The following is a 20,842-nucleotide window of genomic DNA, read 5'->3' as shown; positions in this document are numbered from 1 at the left end:
TAAAGCAGAATTGTAATGGAAGTGGCTTCAGACCCTCTTTGTGGCTCTTTGTGCTTTGAACATTTACTGAGTGGGGCTCAATAACTCCTATAACTCAATTGTCTGGTTTTCCCCAGCCTGAGCTTATACTCCAGTGTAGATACAGAGAACACACTCCATTTCTGTGTTTTTGAAGACATAGTTGGGGTTTATTCTTGACATTTTGTTGAATCCACAATTTTTTTTTCTAGAGAAGGTGGAAGGATTACAGTTGCTGTGAGTTTGCTACAGGAATCATTGGTTGGAGCACACGTGGTGCAGTGTGTGTGTGTGTGTGTGTGTGTGTGTGTGTGTGTTCCTTCTGCCTGAGTGCAAACCTGGCCTCTGTGGGTGTGCCCTGCTGCCTGGCCTCTTTCCTTTTAGGAAGCCACCAGTATTTTGCTGGCTGGACCTTGATCCTGTTAGAGAGACTTCAGGTCAGGAGCCATACTCTTTGAAAAGCCAGTGGGAATTGAGCAGCCCACATGAAGGTGGCCTGACCATCCAGGCATCAGCACCTCCTCCTTCCACATGACAGCACAGGCCACACAGAGGTAGTGTCCCCTTCTTGCTCAGTTCTTTTCACTACTAGGGCAGCAGTGGCTAGGGCCTGTGGGAGGCACTGCCTCACTCTGGAAACTGCCTTGGTCCCACTACAGAGAGGTAGGGAGGGAACTTTTCTTTGGTCTTACACATAGATTCTACTCAGGTTAGATCATAACTACAGTGAACAAAAACGAGATGAATTTCTCTCTTCAGCTTGTGAACTTAGGGTGAGCAAGCTTAGGGCACCTTCTCCATTTCTGGCCTCTTGTTAATGAAAGGCAGGATGGGGGAGAGCTGACCAGCTCCTAGTTACCCTCTTTGTCCCTTGTTTTCATAATTGATGGGCCAGCTCATCCTTGTGGTGAGACATATGTTCTGTGTGTCATGCAGCCCCAAGACCTACAGAGTGGACCCTATATATCCCTTTGATAAATATGATCCCATGAAACAAAAGGCTCTTCATAGCTGAGGAAACAACTGAATGAAGAAGAGAGAGCTGTCACACTGACAGAAATTCTCTGCTACCTGTGTCTCTGACAGAAGGTTAATTTCTAGAACACATAAAGAACTTAAGAACTAAGTAACAAGAAATCAAGCAACTCAGTCAACAAGCAGGCTAGTAAAATGAACAGGAAGCTCTCCAAAGATGAAACAAATGGCCGGAGACATATGAAAAATGTTCAGTCTTTGGTCCTCAAAGATGTGCAAATCAATAGCCACATGGAGATCCCATCATACCCCAGTCAGAATGACAGTCACACAAAAGAACACATGCTGGTGAGCGTGTGGACAAAGGTGAGTTCTGGACGTTGTTGGTGTGAATGTAGACTCGTGCAGCTACTATAGAAATCAGTGTGAGGCTTCTCAAGAAGAGGTAACAACAGGTCAACCATAAGAACCCAGGATACCATTCCTGGATATTTACCCAAGTCAAGTATCACAGAGATGCCTGCACACAGTGTCTAGAGTTATGGAGCTGATAGGTATCCATCAAAAGAGAACAGGGTAAGACAATGTGGTTTCTATCTGTAACAGATTTTTAATAGTTATTAAAAAAAGAAAATGGATTCAACTAGAGCTATCCATTTTGAGTGAACAAAGTCAGTCTCAGACAAATTCCTTGTGTTTTTTTTTTCTCATTTGTGGCTCCTAGATTCTATAAAGATAGATGGATCATTCATATGTGTACATTACATCCATGTAAATATATGGCAGGATAGTAGAGGTGATGCTGTGTGGAGAGGGAACAGCATTGACAGGGGGCTGTGGGAGGGAGAATGTGTTCAGTGTACAGTGTGTGCTTGTGAAAACCTTATTATATAACATGGGTGCAATGAATATACACTAATGCAAATAACATAGACATTTAAAAAAACCCAAAATACAAATGTCAAATCTTTACCAGTTCTGTTACATGACCAGGGTCCATTTTTGATCCCAACAAGTGCTTGCCCTCAGGTGCTCCTCTCTGTCATTGCATAGTGCTCCTGAGTCTTGTTCACACTGAGACCTGTGCTTAGGCCACATCCTTCATCCCCCTCCACTTGTGTCTCCAGCCACCAGGCAAGTCTCCCTTTTGCCTTCTTGTATACCCCTGACCTCTAAATCTCTGAATTTATCAGATCTGTCTCATCTCTGATTCTCCCTCTCTCTCCTCTCTCTTATTCCTTTTCTGATTAATTTTGAACATATGTTTTTCTTTCTCTCTCCTCCATGACTGGGAAAGAGGTTTCTACTTGGCTGGGTTCAGAAAAGGTCGGGTCTGTCCTATTACTGTCCACTAACACTGAGTATGGGCACCCCAAATCCAAAGTCAGGGAGACTGGAATTGTAGCTGCTAGTTGCATACTATAGGGTTCTATTTTTGAGTGAGGCTTTGGTCTTCATGGAAGAACTGGGATTCCCAAGAGCCTTTCCCAGACCTCAGGGTCAGGTCAACCTCAGGATGTTACCAGCTTGGAATGGTTGGGATTTAGTGATTACCATAGCAGAAAGATGGGGAGTTGTCTGGAGCTATGGTGACTCTCAAGGAATGAAGCCTTCTTGTGTGGACCATGTCCATTGTCCCTGGCTGTGTTGCTTGGCCACGTTTCCAGGGAAGGACCCAGGAATTTGGGTGCTAGCTAGTGTCCCTTAGGCCAGTTGTGCCTTCAACTGCTGAAGCAGCCTTTCTGTGCAGTGAGAAATCAATTGTAGCAAGAGCAGACAGGAAAATTTCCTCTTGGAGCCTCAAGTCTCCCAGGCTGTGTTGTTCAATGAAATGAGTACACGAGCTGTTCAGCAAATGTATCTTTCAATTTCTCAGACTTGTTGTTTAGTAAGAAAAAAAAACTCTAATCAGCTGGGATTTTAGAACTTCAGCAGTTTAAATGGGCCGAGAGTTGAGATAATTTACAAATGTTCAGATCTTGCAAGCGAAAGCCAAAGAAACTCAAAGTTTGCAGTATTGTTTTCAAAATAATTTTGTCATGGATTTCAAGACATGCAGCTTCAGTCACATGGGAAATATAGCTTTATTCCAAAATCTTGTGTTGTTCAATAAATAAATCCATCTTCATATGACATCTGCTTTGGAACATGATAATTCACGAACAGAGTGGCTGCTTTTAGAATGAGTAAAAAATTTACACATAATTTTCCATCAGCAAAATACCTAAATATAATAGGTTCTGATCAATCACCTATCCCTGGGTTTGGGGGTAGCAGTACACCATTGTGAAAAAGTGGGATCTTTCCTATGAACATCATCCAAGTCCGCCCTTCAGCCCTGCTTGGGTCCATCACAGGTTTACTTTGGGGACAACTTGGAGGTGTTGGGGGGTCAAACACCCCCACCCCAAAAGAATACAATCTACTATGCAACTCATGGGAGCTTCTCTAAAACAGACCATATCCTGGGACACAAAACACAAATCTTAATGAATTCTGAGAAATAGAAATAACTCCATGCATACCATTTGACCATAATGCAATAAAACAATATTGATAGCAAAAAAAAATCTGTAATAAGTACACAAACTATTGGAGATTAAACAACTCATTGCTGAGCAATGAATGGGTCAAAGAAGAAATCAAGAAAGAAATAAAAAATTCTAAGACATTTAAATGAAAACATAGCATAAGACTTCTGAGACATACTAAAACCAGTCCTGTGAGAAAATTTTACAGCTCTAAGCATCTATATTAATAAATCAGAAAAAGCACAAATAAATGAATGGATGATACAACTCAAAGATTGTGAAATCAAGAACAAAGAAAATCTAAATCCACTGGATTGTAAGATATAATAAAAAAAAAAAACCCTAGAGCCAGAATTAATGAAATACAAACAAAAGTTATAAAGAGTCAATGCATCTAAGAGCCAGTTATTTGAGAGGATAAGCAAGACTGATAGACCCTTGCCCCAACTAACCAAAGAAGAAAAAGAAAAAGAAAGAGAAAGAGAAAAAGAAAAAGAAAAGAAAAGAAAAAAGAAAAATAATACTTCAAATTAAAAAACTCAGAAATGAACAGGAACATATTACAGAAAGACACCCAGGACATTTAGAATATTATGAGAAAATTTTAAAAAAGTATACTCCACTAAGTTAAAAAAATTAAAATAAATGAAGAAATTTCTAGATTCAGCCAAACCACCAAAATTAAATCAAGAAGAGATCAATAACTTAAACAAACCCGTAGCAAATGAGGAGATTGAATCAGTTAATAATACTTTTCTAACTAAATTAAGACCAGGCTTAGATGGATTCACAACAGAATAGTCCACCAGCTTTCAAGAAAGATGTACAGTCAGTTCTTCTTAAACCATTCAACAAAACAGAAACAGAAGGAGAACTCCCAAATTCTTTCTCTGAAGCCAGTATCACTGTTACACCCAAACCAGATAAGAAAACAAAGAAAGAAACCTACGGGTCAGTATCTCTGCTTAACATAGACTAAAAAATACTTAATAAAATACTTGCAAGCAAAACAGACATACATTGGATATTTTCTTTATTTACATTTCAAATGCTGTCTCCTTTCCCAGTTTCCCCCCTTCATGGAAACTCCCTATCCTATCCTCTCTTTCCCATGCTTCTATGAGGGTGTTTCTCCATTCACCCACCAACTCCCACCTCCCAGGCCTCGATTCCCCTACACTGGGGCATCTATCAGCCTTCATAGGACCAAGGGCCTCTCCTCTCATTGATGCCTGACAAGGCCATCCTCTGCTACATGTGCAGCTGGAGCCATGTGTACTCCTTTGTTGATGGCTTAGTCTGTGGGAGCTCTGGGAGGTCTGGTTGGTTGATATTGTCAGAACAGACATACATAATAAAGATTATCCATCATACCAAAGTTGGCTTATACCAGAGAGTAAGGGATGGCTCTATATATATGATAAGTATAATAAACCACACAAATGGACAAATATATCATATCAATAGACCCAGAAAAAGCATCTGACAAAATCCAACAAGTCTTCAGGATAAAGGTTTAGGAATGTGGGACTAGAGGGAACACATCTCAACATAAGAAAAACTGTATCAGGAAAACCTATAGTCAACATCACCCTAAAAGAAGAAAATCTTGAAGCAATCCTGCTGAAGTGAGGAAGGAGACAGGGCTGTCCACTTTCACTATTTACCCCTCCTCCTTTCTTTTTGAGACAGGATTTCTCTCTGTAATAGCCCTGGTTGCCCTGAACCACTTTGTAGACCAGGCTAACCTCAAACTCACAGAAATATTCCTGCCTCTGCCTCCACATTGCTAGGATTAAAGACGTGTGCCACCACTGCCTGGGTTCAACACTCCTTTTCAATACTGTACTCGAAGCAACTTGCTGGAGGAATAAGGCAAGAGAAGGAAATTCAAGGATACAAATATGAAAAGGCAAATTATTTCTCTTTGCAGATAACATGACATGACACATAAGGGAACCCCCAAAATTTCTAGAAGTGATAAACAATTCAACAGCATGGAAGGATATGGACTCAAGTTACAGAATCCAAAATCTTTTCTATATACAAACAGCAAACACACAGAGATCATTGACACACTCTCACAATAGCTTCAAATAAAATAGTAAATCTAGGAATAGACGTAACCAAGGTGGTGAAGGATTTCCACAAAGAAACATTTAAACCTCTGAAGAGAGATTGACAAAGACACTAGAAAATGGAATGATATTCCAAGCTCATGGATTTGTAGAGCAAATATTATAAAAATTGACCCATTCTACCAAAAACTCTACGACTGTATTCTTCACAGAAATATAAAACTATGCTGAAATTCATACGGAACCACAAAAGACCCTGGATAGGGAACACAACCCTAAGCAAAAAGAACGGTGCTGGAGAGTATAAAAATATAGTAGAGTTAGAGTAAGAAAAAGAATAGGTTACTGGCACAAAATAGACATTTAGACCAGTGTAATAAAATCAACTACAGCCATCTGATGGTTAACTAAGATGCCAGAAAGATACACAGGAGAAAATAAAACATCTTCAGCAAGTGATGTAGGGGAAACTGGATATCCTCATGTAAAAGACTGAAATTAGATCCATATCTTCCCCTGCATTTCATTCATTTTCATACTGCCATTTCCCATCATTTATGCAAAATTTAAAATAGATGGTAATTCGAGGGAGCTAATTTTGTTATCAACATGTGCTTATACTTTGAGCCTATTACTAACCTTCTATTCTTGCCTGTGACCTTTTCAGTATGTATCTTTCAGTGTTTGAAGATTGGACTGTGGAGCCTTTAGCTGCACCCCAGACTTCTTTTTATGATGTGTGCATGCTGTGTGTGATTGAGTGTAAGTGTGTGTGTACTTGTGTGCAGAGGACTAATATTGGCGGCGTTGTCCGTCCACATTATGCATAGATGCAGAGTCAGTCTCTCCATTTAACTCAGAGGCTGTTGATAGAGCATCTCCCTGGCAGCTCATTCCAGGGTTTCTCTCTCTAGACCTTCCCAGCACTAGGATCACAGGTGAGTAGCCCAGCAGTTTCATGGGTCCTAGGGAGTCAAACTTGTGTCCTCATGATTATACAGCAAGGGCTTTAGACACACAGTCTCTCCAGCACCTCTATCATGATTTTGACATATATTAAATTAGATGCAGACCTCAGCATGACTCCTGACAGTTCAGCATGCCTGCTGTTGCCCAGAACTCACTATTATTACACATAATATTCATTTAGAGGTAAAAAAAATTAGATGGAGCAAAGTGTTTACACTGGCTTCTTTTACTTGGCAATGGGTACGTAAGGCCCGTGTTTCTTTTCATGGCTTGACAGCTCACGTCTTCCCTTTATTGTTGTTCTACTTTTTAGAGACAGTTTCGCTAAGTATTCCTGGGTGTTCTGGAACTTATTATGTAGACCAGGTTGGCTTCGAACACTCACATAGATCCACTTGCCTCAGCCTTCAGAGCACCAGAATCAAAGGTGTGCACCACAATGTTTGGCTAGGTCATGTCCTCTTAGCACTGACCACTATTCCATTGTCTGGGTATATTACAGTTTATCCATTTACCTACTGAATTCCAATTGCTTCCTAGTTTTAAACAAAGTTGTTCTAAACATTCTTGTATAGGCTTTGTGTAAATAAGAGTTTCTGTGTATTTGGCCAGACACAAGGCTCATGACTGATGGGTGATATAGAGGTGTGGTGCTTTGAGTGAGAAATGTCCCATAGCCTCAGGTATTTGAATACTTAGTTCCCAGTCAGTGGGGCTATTTAAAGAGCCGACTTGCTGGCAGTGGGCTTTGAGAGTTAATAGCCTCACCCCACTTCCAGCTTGCTTCTCTCTGTTTTGTGTTTGTGGTTGAAGATGTGATCTCAGATCCCTGTCTCAGCTGCTTGCTGTCATGTCTGCCTGGTCAAATTGATCCTCTATTTGGAATTGTGAACCAAAAAGTACACCCCTCCTTTCTATAAATAATTGCTTTTTGTCATTGTGTTTTATCACCGTAATAGACAGATATCAAACACAGAGAGCCCAGCTTTGTAAGTGTCTGCCCAATGATCTGCCCCAGTATCCTGTGTTCTTCATCACTTCAGAGACAGTGAGTCCCATTGCCTTACTGTCTGGTAGTGTTTGTGCAGAGGGTGTTTAGGACTGTAGCCATCTCACCTGTAGCTACTCTTAGAGGACTTTAGCGATTGTTTGGAGGCCATGAAGCCTTCGGGAAGTAGAGCCTTCGAGAAGATCCTAGTTGGCAGGTGATAGGGGACATTGTCAAAGTCAGGTCCTGTTTCCCGTCCAGTCCATTTCCCAATCTGTCAGGATGTAAGCCACCACCTCACATGCTGGCTGATATAATGGAGCTGTTCATGCCATAACCCATGTCCTCCTCATGATGGAATATATGGCATGAAACTATGAACCTAAATATATCTTTGATATTTGATGTTCCTGTCAAGGCTTTTGTTACAGCGAAGAAAAGTGTGGCTGGTACATTGGGTAATCTGCTTCTGGATTGAGGTAGCTACCCTATAGTCCATGGTGATGTGTAAGACCACACCCATGTTGCCCATTGCTTTGGATTCTTTTAGCCCTTTTCTTGACTTCTATTCCCACAAATACTCTCTGTAAGACCTCAACTCTGACTGGCTTGCTCTTTCTTCATACTTCAGATGCTGTGCTAGTGTTTACATAGCTTGAAAAATGCCAGTATTTCTAATCTCAGAGGACGACTGTGATCACTTCTCAGGCAGCTGTGACTTCAGACTTGTGGCCCTCTGACTCCCCCTGACTCACACCACTGAATTTTGGTTTGAGGGGGTCTCCTGAAGTCCCCATGACCTCATCACTATCAGGTTTTCTTGAGCAGCTCTGCCTGGCTATTTCCCCTTGCCTTGTCCGTGCTACATGATCTTGTCTGTACATCAGTGTTTTCATGAAACTATTTACTTGGTCATTCATATACCTGTTTCCTCAGATCTTCCTGATTGCCCAGAGTGTACGTTTTAGCCTGTTTGAGTTCTCTTAGTTTGGTGTAGCTCTGAGCTGATGGGGCTGGAAAAGGGGAATGTCTATTATTTCTGTATGGGGCTATGCTCTTTAATTTATAGTACAAAGGCACTTATGTGAATCTTGATCTATCTGCAGAAGCAGTTATGTCCTCACCTTAAAGACAGGGAAATTGATGCAGAGGCCTACAGTGACTTGTCATGACCACATGGTCAGTGACTTTCCAGAGACAAATCCTGGACACCAAAGCTCTTAGAGAGCTGCACAGTACATAGCTTCTCCCAGTTTCCACTTTACTCTGAGGGTCAAAGTGTTGGTTCAGTAGATGGTGTGGCAGCCATCTCTATCATAAGCTTGATGGACTCTGGCCCTTGAGCACCATGGTGTGGCTGTGTGGCATCTGTGGGTATGACAGGGTCCTATTCATGTGACTTTAACAGAAACCCCATTTGATTGGCAGAACTCTTGGCTCAGGGGGCTCCCCAAGCAAGAAGCTCTCCTTGTAGAAGCAGTACCCATTGATGGCTTCAGACAGCTCTTACCACTGGCCTACCTGATTCAGACTGTCTGGCCAGGCTGAAAATCAACTGCTAGCCAATTTCTTGCAGAATGATTTGGAGAATCAAATAGGACTCTGAGTGTCTGGACCCCGTGATACTAAAGAAAGGAAGCAAGTTCTTCCTGCAGCAGCCAGAGGAAGGCCATGCTGGCCCATGGTGAATGTATCTGCACAGGTGCAGATGGACATCACGGAGAAGGTGATGGGGCTGTATATGTGCTTTTCACACAGTGAGGCTCACTACTAGTAGGGCCCCCTGAGCTTCTTATTCAGCTCCTGGCTCTCTTCCTGCCTTCACCCCAGGCTAGCAGTTCATGCTATCCCCAGAACACATATGGGCAGAGATGAACCTGCTCACTAAGGGAAGGCAGAGGGTCTAGGAACCATGCTAGTGATACCCGTGGGTGTCATCTGGATTTTCAGAGCTGTCACTCAAAGAAAAGTAAGACTTCACTGAGAAGATTTGATTTGATTTTTCTGGAAACCTAGAGGGCTGCTGTGTGCTCCACAGGAACGAGGCTGCTAAGGGATCACTCAGGGAAGATCCAGCCTCGCCAGGCACTTGAAGGAACTCTGGAAAGTTCAGGGCCCTGCCTCAGAGATGATACTGTGCCTGCTGGTGCTCAGACTCACACAGGCTGACTACCCCTTTCTCTTCTGCTGACTAGACTGTGGGTGTTGATGGAGCTCAGGTGACTACCTTCTCACCTTCTCATTGGTCAAATGTGAACTAAGCTAACAGCAGCCAAGTGCAGACCCCGCCCTCCCACAAATGTCTCAATCCTCAGAATACATCAAGCTGCAGAGATTGGAAATGTCACTATTAGGGTGATGAATGAGCTCTCAAACACAAAAATAAAGGGTAGACCACTGTGCTCTACAAATACTAACTTAACATGTACAATAACAGTTATGCCTCTGGGGAGCCAACACATGCTCTGTACATTGTCAACAGCTAAATATTTAGGGTGTGAAATCTTTAATAACCAAAACTCATCTCCCAGGCTTCTTTAAAAAGCTAGACTCTCAGCTGATCACCCTGAGCTCCTGCAGCCTGCAAGGTTCATCCAAACTCACAATGCCTTGAAAACCCACAGGATCCATCTTCTCATCTACCCCATACCCCACCAGAGGCACACTGCAAAGCAATCCTGGCTTTTTAGATAGGACAGCTAGTAGGCTTGGGTTTTTTCTTATTCAGCAAACCAGCCCTACCGTGGGAGCTGCGGTGTCTGGGGATTTTCCAGGGCTTTCTCTGGAGGCTGTCTTTGCATGCCCTGCCTTCATGCCTCACCAACACCTGGGTGCTGCCCGAGGCAGAGCAGTGATCACAGGCCTGTGCACCCCTGCCTCTGTCTGTCATCACTACCTCTAACGGCCTGCGCTTCCCCCACTGTGCCCACACTCACTGGTTTATGGTTCAAACAGACCAGACGTGCCCAACTCACCACCCACCTTCCCCTCCTCCTGCCTTTTGCCACTGTAGCCAGTGCCAGAGGCTGATCCAGGTGGCTCCTTGGTTACACTTAATTGTCCAAACAGAAAGTAAAGAAAGGAATAGACTTCTTCAGCAGCTCCTCCCTTCTCCCCTGTGAGGCCTGGGCCCTAGCTTTGAGACAATGGGAGACAAAGGGCCATCACATAGGGAACATCTGTAATTTTTTTCAACATTGGGAAATTGTCAACATTACAGGATATGGTAGAGATTGGTTGCTTAGTTGGTTGCTGTGCAAGCATGGGGATCTGAGCCTGTGTACAAAGGCAAGCATAATGGTAAATGCTAATAATCTTATGGAGGTGGAGACCGACAAATCCCTGGGGCTCACTAGCCAGACAGCATGGCTTAATTGGTGGCTCCAGGTCCCCCTGAGAGGCTCTATCTCAAGATGGTGTAAAAGATGCCTGTCCTAAGGAACACTACCTAAAGTTGACCTCTGGCCTCCACATGCATGTGCACACATGTACACATACAATGATACATGCACATGTGCATTCACAAGAACATCCCCCCACCCCACTGCTCACAGAACAAGCCCTTCCATCATTGTTCCCTTGGCGGGATCCTGTGTCTTTCCTAATTGGTTTTTTCGGGACTAATTTTCTCTGCCCACATGCAGAGGACATCCTCGACACAGCTTTTAGGAAGAGTAGTGACAATGACGAATCTCTTGTTTGAAGGTTTGACAATAGTCAGAAACATCTATGTTCACAGATCAAAGTTACTCTCACAGAATCATTTGTTTTGTGCTGGGAAATCTGAGGCGTAGGGACATCCTCAATCGAGGCCATGCTTCCTCTGTTCCCTTTTTAAATAAGGATTCCCTCTGGGAAACTCTCCCATCGTGCCGCACTTCAGAGCAGGCTTGGGATGGGGAGCTCTGATGGATCTGTGATATGTCATGTGGTTAAGTGGTGGGCATCCTCCTGTAAAATGATCTTTTCCAGAGCCAGGATGGTCTGCTTGCACAGTGTCCTGCTTTGATTGGGAATAGGCTTTCTGGGACATGGAGATGTCCCCAGGTCCCTATGTACCCTTTCCTTGACAAGTCACCAGTGTTTCAGTCTCTTAAGGCCAGAGCAGCAACTAGCTGTTAGATTCATTACACCATATGGGTAATTTTAAGAGTTTCATTAATTCAACATGATGAGCCTAGGGTTTTTCTTTTTCTTTTCTTTTCTTTTTCTATCTAGTGCGAGGAGCTGAGCGAAGAGCAAACCTCAGCAAAGTCCAGTCCTACTTGTTAATTTCTCAGTTGGGCTTTGACGACAGACTCAGCTTCTGTCAGAGTCACTTGCGAGCCAGGTTTTATTAGCACAAAACCCTTACCATCCATTCAGGAATATTACTGCAATGCCCAGAGGCGGCAATCAAATGGGTTATGGACAATTCTCTGTCAGGGAAAAATGTTACCATGCTAATTGGCTCAAAATAAAACTGGGTGTATGTCCCTTGAACAAGCCAAATGGCTTGCTGCTGAAGAAGTGTGCTGAAAACATAGTTTCACGTGTAAAGTAAAGAAATCCTTGAGTCACTCTTGTAAATCCAACAATGGACATAGACCATGGCCTATAGCTGTCACTCAGTGAGCCTAGCTTGCCCAGATAGCAGTTTGATAATGTGCCTGGATGTCTGCACCCCCTCTGCCTTGTACTGCACAGGCCTGTAGAGACCACTACTGGATTTCAGCCTTTTAGGAAATAGATACCTGTTCCAAGGTTCTTCCAGACAGGGAAAAAGAGAGAACACTGTGAGCTGCTACTGTCTGGCTTGCCTCCAGCCACTCCCCTCCCTCTGGATAATTCTGTCCTTCTTGCTTTTTGTCCCACCTGCCTTTCTGACTCAGTAACACCCCTGAGGCTGTGAGGTAAGCCACGTTTGATTCTGCAGATGTTGACACAGATTGCAGTGGATCTGGGTGTTCAGTGGGGTTCATCAGAGTGTTGTGGAATAGTTAGCTGCCTGTGCCTTTATTTCCAAAATCCTGCTAATGTCCCCATCATGGTGGCTCTGGGTGTTTGAAGGCACATGCAATTGAATCATGCTTAGCCAGAAGTGGGTGGACATCTCACTGGGTCCATAGCAGCCTGTACTAGGGCATCCTTTCCATCTTTAGCTAGTTGAGGATCTAAGACTCAGCCACTATGCCTGGAAAGGGGCAGTACATCTTGGGATGGTGCAGGGATGTTGTCTATGACAAGACTGCCTGGCTTAGGGTGGGGAACTCAAGAAGGTTTCCCCCATGGGTCAAGGTCTCTGAGTCAGCCTCATGTTAGCCTCTATAATGAGCAATACAGAAAATGTTATTTAAATCAAACTGTTGTCCTATTTAGCTTAATTTCCATAGTGCAATACTTATTTAATTGATCAGCTTTTACTGATTTTTGTGTATTTTACCATTGTAAAAGTTGAGATAATAGAGTTAAAAATTTTCAGGATTGTGGGCTCATTCCTACTTCCTGTGGAAGAAAATCACTTAGTTCTCTACTTTAGCAAAAGAGGAATGTCTAAGAATTTCAGTCATGTAATAAGAACTATGGAATTAGCACACCATGTAGACCTGTGCCTGTCTGTCTTTTCCGGATGTAATCTGGGCTCACCACACATAGAAGACTTCACCATCATCCTTTCAAAGTGCTGGATGTCAAGAGGGATTTGGGACACAGACAGCCCACAGTACATTTCTACCACCTGTTTAACCACAACTTCATTCCACAATTTGGCGTTTCCTGGAAACCGCCAATGGCTGAATCTTTGTCAGAAGATTATGTGAGTGACCCTGGAGTGCCTCAAGAATTGGGGGAGATGACTCAGGCAGAGGATGGGGTCTGGCCCAGCAAGCTCTCAGAGTGTAGAGAGAGGAAACAGAATCCCAGAGGACTAAAAGCCCTGGGCACTGGGTGATAGCAACCAGTATGATATCAGTGGCTTATAGAGAGTAGAGCTTCCTCCTTTACCCACATGTGGGCTCTCCTGGACTTGAAGGGACTCTTAACATTCCTTTGGGTTCTACCTCTGAATCTGCAACTGACTTCAGTGACCTCAGAGAAGCACTATTTCAGTTCTATAACGATAGAAGCATGGGACCTACTTTTTTTTTTTTATCGGATATTCTCTTTACATTTCAAATGTTATCCCCTTTCCCAGTTTCCCTCCCTCCGGGAAACACCCTATCATATCCTCCCTCCCCCTGCTTCTATGAGGGTGTTCCTCTACCCACCCACCCACCCNCTCCCACATCCCTGCCCTCAATTCCCCTATCTGAGGTATCTACCGAGCCTTCATAGGACCAAGGACCTCTCCTCCCATTGATGCATGACAAGGCCATCCTCTGTTTCATATGCAGCTGGAGCCATGTGTACTCCTTTGTTGATGGCTTAGTCCCTGGGAGTTCTGAGGGGTCTGATTGGTTGATATTGTTGTTCTTCCTATGGGGTTGCAAACTCCTTAAACTCCTTCAGTCCCTTCTCTAACTCCTCTATTAGAGACGTTGAGCTCAGTCCAATGGCTGGCTGCTAACATCTGCCTCTGTATTTGTAAGGCTCTGGCAGGGCCTCTCAGGAGACAGCCATATCAGGCTCCTTTCAGTATGAGCTTCTTGGCATCCACAATAGTGTCTGGGTCTGGTAACTGTATATGGGATGAATTCCCAGGTGGGACAGTCTCTGGGTGGCCTTTCCTTTAGTCTGTGCTCTACACTTTATCTCCATATTTGCTCCTGTGAGTATTTTGTTCTCCTGCTAAGACAGACTAAAGTATTCACAATTTGGTCTTCCTTCTTCTTGAGCTTCATGTGGTCTGTGAATTGTATTCTGGTTATTTGGAGATTTTGGGAATCGACAAATGGGACCTCATTAAATTGCAAAGCTTCTGTAAGGGAAAGGACATTGTTAATAAGACAAAAAGGCAACCAACAAATTGGGAAAAGATCTTTACCGATCCTACATCTGATAGATGGTTAATATCCAATATATACAAAGAACTCAAGAAGCTAGACTCCAGAGAACCAAATAACCCTATTAAAAATGGGGTAAAGAGCTAAACAAAGAATTGTCAACTGAGGAATATCAAATGGCCGAGAAGCACCTAAAGAAATGTTCAACATCCTTAGTTATTAGAAAAATGCAAATCAAAACAACCCTGAGATTCCACCTCACACCAGTCAAAATGTCTAAAATCAAAAACTCAGGAGACAGCAGATGCTGGCTAGGATGTGGAGAAAGAGGAACACTCCTCCATTGCTGGTGGGAATGCAAACTGGTACAACCCCTCTGAAAATCAATTTGGCAGTTCCTCAGAAAATTGGACATAGTATTACCTGAGGACCCAGCTATACCACTTCTGGGCATATACCCAGAAGATGATCCAACATGTAATAATAAGGACACATGCTCCACTATGTTCATAGCAGCCTTATTTATAATAGCCAGGACCTGGAAAGAACCCAGACGTCCTCCAACAGAGGAATGGATACAGAAAATATGGTACATTTACACAATGGAGTACTACCCAGCTATTAAAAACGATGAGTTCATGAAGTTCTTAGGCATATGGATGGAACTAGAATATATCATCCCGAGTGAGGTAACACAGTCGCAAAAGAAAACACATGGTATGCACTCTCTGGTAACTGGATAGTAGCATAGGACCTTCTAATTTACTTAAAATGCCTCTAGCAGAACATCATGGCCTTGTGGGCCATGTGATTTTGAGAACCACAGTTGCTGATTCCAAAAGCAGGTGCCCTTTCTGATTGCTTTTCCTCCTGCCTTGACTGTGCAGAGTCCCCACATGATCTGAGGCATTCTTCTCCCAGAACAAGGCTCCTGAGATAGAAACCATCTCACCAGTAGCAAATGTTGTTTTTACAGTAACACACATAGTCTCACTTGTTAGACACATGGGTCAGACAGGCTGTGCAGTGCTGCAGCCATGCCAGGAAGTTTCTATAGGATCGACTCTTCCTTCCAAGGATTCTGAAATCTTCTCCCACCCACTTCCTTTGTCTCTGCTCCCCTTGCTGCTCTGCACCTTATGACCTGGTGCAGCTTCCATACACACTCTGTGCCCTGGGCATTATGGGAGCAATCTTACCACACACAGTCGACCTGCTGTTGCAACCTACCAGTAGCATGGCACAGTTGTTATTTATTTTTTAAAAAGTGAATAGGGTGGACATTAGCTGTACTTTCATGACTTTTTGATACCCCAGGAGATGCTAGGAACAAGTTGGGTGTGCAGAGGCTCAGTGAGAGTGGGGTACATCCTCTCCAAGCTGAAAAAAGGCTCTTGACAAGGAAGGGGTAAGAGTGGTCATAGTGACTGAATTAAATGTGGATCCTTCAGGATTCTTCAGGGTAGAACTCTCTAGGAACTTAAAAAAACAAAACAAAACAAAACAAAACAAAACAAAACAAAACAGGAAAGCGGCCCCTTTAAGAGTGTTCCTCTGTTTTTATTGTTGTTAGTATCATTTGCATATCTGCCTCAGCTAGCAAGCTGGAGGAGCATCAGGAATGGAGATGAGCCAGAGCTCCCTCCTTCCACCTGCTTTGCATGTCCTGATGGCTCTGGCAGGCCTGGCTGGGTGGCTGATCAGGATGGAATGAGGAGCATCACGGATGACCGCTTTATGATGTTTAAGTATGGGCAGCCCATGCGGATCTGGAGAATATGCTAAGGAAGCTGAACTGTGTGCCTGGTAGTGCTCACAGTGAGTGACAACCCGACAGCTTCTCAGAGATTTCCCTGCAACCCAGGGAGACACAGAACACACCGCTTGTCCACTTGCTCCCCTGAAGCAACAGAGAACAGATCTGAAATTACTTAGCCAATTAAGATACTTTGCCGTTGAGTGTCTCTCCTCCATAGATCAACCTGAGATTTATGAGTCTGTGCAGGTATGGGTGATGGTGCTAGTCAGGAGAATAGAAGATGAGACGCTAAGGAGCCCCTGGGAATCTACTCCCAGAATTCTTCTATATGCTGTTGGTGGCAAGCAATGCAGCAGCTGTATTGGGGTTGTTGGGGAAGGGAAATGCACACCTGGGCTGTGCGTGTTCAGTCTGCTCCCTAAGAAAACATCGTTTGTCTTTGTCTCATAGGTCCTGGGGCAAAGCCTACTTGCCTTACCTCTTCCTCATGCTTGGTTACTTGAGTTCAAGTCAACCTGTCACTGCTGTTGATCTTATTCATTGTGTCCAAAGTGGCTGGTGATGTTGTGCATTTAAAATCTTAGGGTTTACACCTTTCTGGGGTAACAACTTGTATTCAGTGCCGGTTCAGTTTTAGACTAATCAGACGATTTGGATATTCTCTATTTGTCTCATTGATACAGAAAGTAATCAACTAAAATATAATCCACCACATGTACCAAACACACATATAAAAGAACATGCATGCACATATACACAGATACACCACACATACACACACACCTTTTCCACAATCCAATATTTTTTTAATCCATGCTGGGAGAGACTTCCTATTCTCAGAGACTGTTGTGGGCAGGACTCGGAGACTTCAAATCCTGATCTGGGATTGTGGACAGGGCTGGAAGAATGAATGATGTAAGACATCACTGTCATGCCACACAGATGGGAGTGTGTCCCTGACCCCTGGGAACAGGCTATTTAACATGGCAAAACCTAGATAGAGAGGCTACAGGTAGAACAAATGTCATATCCCAAACTAACTAAGCCTGTTGTTCTTCCGGAGGATCCTGTTCTAGAAAAGTAATTTCAAATACTAGGATGAGCTACAAGAAAAGCGGTCTCTTAGTTTAGTTTGGTGATGACCACCAACCTTGGTCCCCCTCTCTCACTGTGCACCATCTCTGTCTCCCTATCTCCTCACAAATAACTGTAGTGGTTTGAATGACAATGGCCTCCATTGCTCATATATTTGAATGCCGAGTCACCAGGGAGTGGCACTATTTGAGAGGATTAGATGGATTAGGAGGTGTGGTCTTGTTGGAGGAAGTGTGTCACTATGCGTGGGCTTTGAGCTTTCTAAAGACCATGCTAAGCCCAGAGGCTTTCTCTCTATCTACAGATAGGATGAGGCTCTCAGTTATTGCTTTAGTGCGTGCCTGTATTGATCATGCTCCCTGCCATGATGACAATAGACCAAACCTCTGAAATTGTAAACAAGCCTCCAATGAAAAGCTTTCCTTTATAAGAGTTGCCTTGGTCATGGTGGCTTTTCACAGTAATAGAAGAGTAACTAAGACAGGAGCCTAACAGTACACTCTGTGCTCTCTGTAAGCAAGCTAATGTTTCTGGTTTAGATCTCACTGCCATCTAGTTCTCAGGAATCCATTGCTTGAAGGTCAGTCTGATGGGGTGTCTCTTTATCCTTGTTCTAAAACCGACTGGAGTAACAATAGCACCCTGGAGATGCAGGAGGCATGCAAATAATAGAGTTCAAGGCATTATGGGACAAGGTTGGGCCTTACATAGGCTGGGGTGGTGAGTAGGAGCTCAGCAGAGGGGCCATCTAAGGTGATGCCCCTGGAGCATGAAACATGTCAAGTTCTTAGTGTCTAAGCAAAGTGGGGCCTAATGCAGAGAAGAAGATGGTAGGGAGACATTTAAGCCAAGAGAGTTTCTGTCCAACCTGGGAGATGGGGATATGGATGGCTAGAGACAGAAGTAGCTGTAGGTCTGCTCTGAGCACTGTAGCTCCATTTTCTTTTTTGTTTTTAAAAGTTGTGTGTGTTTGTGTGTGTGTGTGTGTGTGTTGTTTTAAAACAAAAATCTCAAACATTTTGCCAAAAAAGGCTCAGGAGCCAGATGCTGGGGTGAAAGACATCCCCAAAGAAAAAGAAAGCTCTCCTTTTCCATATTGTTTCAAAACCCCTCAAGCTGAATGTCCTTTCCTTCTACTTCCTGTGCACCTCTATATCCATTCCCCTGACTTCTCACTCTTATGTTTTTTCCCCCCACTATGTTCACTCCCTGTTGACTGGTTGCTTGCTCTGACTTTTGACCTATGGTTGACTTTTTTTTTTTTTTTTTTTTTTGGTTTTTCAAGACAGGCTGTAGCCCTGGCTGTCCTGGCACTCACTTTGTAGACCAGGCTGGCCTCGAACTCAGAAATCCACCTGCCTCTGCCTCCCGAGTGCTGGGATTAAAGGCGTGAGCCACCACGCCCAGCAAAAATGTCTACAATATTCAAACAAAAGCTCTTGGAGTAAAGGTGTATGCTAGGGTTGAAACTCACCTTAACTAGAAACAGGCATTTCTAGCAAATTGCACAATTTTGGGGTATACAGTGTGGTGAAATATCCTGCAACTTGTTACTGTGCATGTGAATATGTGTGAGTGTGTGAACATGCATGTGTGAGTGTGTACCTGTGTGTGTGCATGCATGTATATGTGTGCATGTGTGTATGAGTGCATGCGCATATATGTGTATATGTGCACATGTGTGCCCAAACACACACTTGCTACTATGTGCATGTGGAAATAAGAGAACAACTCTCATGAGTCAGTTCTCTTCTGTCACCTAGTGGTATTTCAGGATTAAACTCAGGTGGTTATTAGGTCTGTGCACAAATGTCTTCATCCTTGAGCCATTTCCTAGGCTCTGCAGTACATTTTCTATGGAAAATCTAAATTAGACCCCATCTTTTCTCTCACCCTAACCTACTCTAGCCCACTCTGTAACTTCTCATTGTATGCAAAATATGCTTGACATCATCTTAGTTCCTCCTGGCTGCAGTGTCTGGCTCAACTCTGCTTCAATATACCAGCTCTTTACTTGCTCTCTGTCTGGCTACAGTGCTGTGCTATGAGATATCCTTGCATTGTTTGTGGTTCTCCACTGGGATAGAACATTGGGATGAAGGATGAGATATTCAGATTTAGTATTTATGATGCTCCAGTCACTGGGCACAGCTGTGGGCTGAAAGGTTTGAGTACTATATGGTGTGTTTGTGGTCCCCCTGATTAGTGTGGGGTGAAGGATGTAAGGATCATGTGACTTGATCCTGGGCTAGGTCTACCTGCTGGAAGTGAGACTGCATCCTCTGGTTACATATCTACAAGCTGCCTCATGATAGCTGGGTTCTAGGCCATGTGTTCACACATGAGAGTAAACAATGCATCAGGAGGGTGCCCTTGTTCACTTGCTGCCATCCAGCAAGGAGTTAAGCTATCAGGGCTAGTGACTACTAAGGTTCCTTGACTAGGTTCATGTTCTCTAGATATTGTAGTCCTTTAGAGACCTGTCCCATTGCACCTTCTTCAACTAGCCATATAACGTCGTCTCTAGGCCTGACATCTTCCCTTATGCTCCATTCTACCCAGGCATCTCCTTTGTGGGAAAGCTCAAGGTGAAGAAGATCTGAGAGTCACTGTGTGGTTATAGGAGCTGAAGGTCATCATCCAGGTGAAGAGGCTGAGGATCACTGTCCTTGTTACCCCATGTGTTGGCTAATAGCCTCTACTTGAAAAGGTATAGGGTTACTATAACTGAGGAAACAAACTCCTGGGCATGTCTGGAAAGGAGTTAGATAACTTAGTTTAAGTTGAAAGTTCTCTCTAAGTATGGGTAGTACCATTCTTTAGGCTGGTTCCTGGACTGAACAAAATGAAGAATGTGAGCTGAGAACCAGTAGTTTCATCTTTGCTTCTCATCTGAGGATGTAATGTGATCATCCTTCTCAGATCCCTCCCAACATGACTTCTCTGATATGAGGGACTTGACCTTCAAGCTGTGAGCCAAAATTAACCCTTTCTTTCTCAAGAATTATTTTATTAGATATTTTCCCACAGGCAATTAATATAGAAAATTGGGGGGAGAAGGAGGAGGCGGCGGGGGAGAAGGAGGAGGCGGCGAATCACTTATAAATGGCGCCCAAGCAGGACCCTAAGCCGAAATTCCAGGAGGGTGAGCGAGTGCTGTGCTTTCATGGGCCTCTTCTCTATGAAGCAAAGTGTGTAAAGGTTGCCATAAAGGACAAACAAGTGAAATACTTCATCCATTACAGTGGCTGGAATAAAAATTGGGATGAATGGGTGCCAGAAAGCAGAGTACTCAAATACGTGGACACCAATTTGCAGAAACAGTGAGAACTTCAAAAGGCCAATCAGGAACAATATGCAGAGGGCAAGATGAGAGGGGCTGCTCCGGGGAAGAAGACATCTGGTCTGCAACAGAAAAATGTTGAAGTGAAAACAAAAAAGAACAAGCAGAAAACACCTGGAAATGGAGATGGTGGCAGTACCAGTGAGACACCTCAGCCTCCTAGGAA

The 20,842-nt window shown here is 43.6% G+C and overlaps 1 long non-coding RNA gene across 1 annotated transcript in view; it reads left to right on the top strand.

The window, feature by feature from the left end:
* Positions 1–1,151: 1,151 nt before the first annotated feature.
* Positions 1,152–20,842, top strand: part of LOC110308292 — a 25,168-nt gene continuing 5,477 nt past the window's right edge. The window contains exons 1-2 of the long non-coding RNA XR_002379540.1: positions 1,152–1,359; positions 19,896–20,043. This is a non-coding gene — a long non-coding RNA (uncharacterized LOC110308292). The remainder of the gene's footprint in view (positions 1,360–19,895; positions 20,044–20,842) is intronic.

The sequence above is a fragment of the Mus caroli genome, chromosome 13 (genome assembly GCF_900094665.2).
Source record: "Mus caroli chromosome 13, CAROLI_EIJ_v1.1, whole genome shotgun sequence".
In the NCBI taxonomy this organism is placed as follows: domain Eukaryota; kingdom Metazoa; phylum Chordata; class Mammalia; order Rodentia; family Muridae; genus Mus; species Mus caroli.
The sequence above is the reverse complement of the archived record's forward strand: the minus strand, read 5'-3'. Positions and strand labels throughout refer to the sequence as shown.